Raw genomic sequence first — 2434 nt, forward strand, 5'->3', positions numbered from 1 at the left:
GTATAAGCTTCTCGCAAACCAGGGCTTCTCTCGCAACAAGCCTGATGGTTTCAGTAGGGAACATGCCACCTTGGGGGACGAAACGATATCTGTTGCCTCTTATTACTTTCAATTTTTTTCTCGTGTCAACATAGAACAACAGGAGTGTTGTGCATTTTTTGGATTTTTTTCGAGGATTGTTGGACATTTTTATACGTTAACTGAGTTTTCTAGGCATTTATGTGCATAATTCAAAATTGATCTACATGCACGTGCTCCAATCCATAAAAACAGGTTGAAAAATCAAATGCTTGTCCTTGCTTGCAAGCTTAGGTCACATGCAAGAAATGAGAATGAATGTCAAACACCTTGACACTGTCGCTTGGTCGCTAACATTGAGATACATGGTTTTAAAATTCTAGTAAATCGAAAACTCGGCCGAAATTCATGAAACTTGACATGATATCATGGAACGACATCGACATGTCGTGGTAAAAATATTTTCCCATTTGGGGCAGGTTTGGGTATAAGCTTCTCACAAACCGGAGCTTCTCTCACAACAAGCCTGATGGTTTCAGTAGGGAACGTGCCACCTTGGGGACAAACGATATCTATTACCTCTTGTTACTTTCTAAAATTTTCTCGTGTCAAGATAGAACAACACAAGTGTTGTGTCATTTTTTGGGATTTTTCGGGGTTCGCTTGGACATTTTTATACATTAACTTAGTTTTCTATGTATTCATGTGCATGATTTAAATGTTAACTACATGCACATGCTCCAGTGCATATAAAGTGGTTCAAAATTGGAATGTGTGTCCTTGGTTACATGCATGCAAGAAATGAGAATGAATGTCAAACACCTTGCCACCGTCGCTCGGCCGCTAACATTGAGATACATGGTTTTTAAATTCTAGTAAATCAAAAACACGTCTTGACACGCTACCATGGAACAGCATAAACATGCAGTGGTAAAAATATTGTCCCATTTGGGGCAGGTTGGGGTATATAAGCTTCTCACAAACCAAAGCTTCTCACAACAAACCTCATGGTTATGGTAGGGAATGTTTCACCTTTCTGGACGAAATGATATCCGTTGCCTCTTCTTGATTTCAATTTTTTTTTCTAGTGACAACATAGAATAACATGAGTGTTGTTTTAGTTTTAGGATTTTTTGGGGTTCGTTTGGACATTTTTATACATTAATTGAGTTTTCAATGCATTTATGTGCATAATTCAAATTTGAACTACAGGCAGATGCTCTAATGCATATAAATTGGTTGAAAATTAAAATCCATGTCCTTGGTTGCATGCTTAGGTCCCATGCAAGAAATGGGAATGAATGTCAAACACCCTGCCACCGTCACTCGGCCGCAAACATTGAGATACCTGCTTTTTAAATTCTACTAAATCAAAAACCCTTCTAAAATTCATGAAACTTGGCATGCTATCATGGTGCGGCATCAACATGCCGTGGTAAATTTTTTATCCCATTTGGGGCAGGTGTGGGTATAAGCTTCTCACAAACCAGAGATTCTCACAACAAGAGCCTGATGGTTCCGGTAGGGAACGTGCCACCTTTGGGGACGAAACAATATCTGTTGCCTGTTATTGCTTTCAATTTTTCTCTTGTGTCAACATAGAAAAATAGGAGTGTTGTGTTAAAATTTGGAATTTTTCTGGGTTCGTTTGGACATTTTTATACATCAATTGAGTTTTCAATGTATTTATGTGCATAATTCAAATTTGAACTATAGGCACATGCTCTAATGCATATAAATTGATTGAAAATTCAAATCCGTATCCTTGGTTGCATGCTTAGGTCCCATGCAAGAAATGGGAATGAATGTCAAACACCCTGCCACCGCCACTCGGCCGCAAACATTGAGATACCTACTTTTTAAATTCTAGTAAATCCAAAACTCGTCTGAAATTCATGAAACTTGGCATGCTATCATGGAGCGACATCAACATGTCGTGGTAAATTTTTTGTCCCATTTGGGGCCGTTTGGGTATAAGCTTCTCACAAACCAGAGCTTCACACAACAAGCCTGATGGTTTTGGTAGGGAACGTGCCACCTTTGGGGACGAAATGATATCCGTTGCCTGTTATTGCTTTCAATTTTTTCTCTAGTGTCAACATAGAACAACATGAGTGTTGTGTTAAAATTTGGAATTTTTCGGGCTTCGTTTGGAGAAATGACAAGGTTTGCAATGTTTGAATTTGGGCATTGTAATCTTTGAATTTTAACCTTGCAATATTTATGGTATTTGTTATATAATGTAATTGGATGTTTAATTTGGTATTGCAATCATGTCGTGTTACAAGTATATATATGTTGCTCTTCTGTACACGGAGCATAGATGTTCTGCAAACAGAGCATATCACATCGCACACGGACCGCACTACATAACCCGTCAGCGATGAATTCATCAATCACAAACGGTTATATACCA

The sequence above is a fragment of the Triticum aestivum genome, chromosome 5B, assembly GCF_018294505.1.
Source record: "Triticum aestivum cultivar Chinese Spring chromosome 5B, IWGSC CS RefSeq v2.1, whole genome shotgun sequence".
Lineage (NCBI taxonomy): Eukaryota > Viridiplantae > Streptophyta > Magnoliopsida > Poales > Poaceae > Triticum > Triticum aestivum.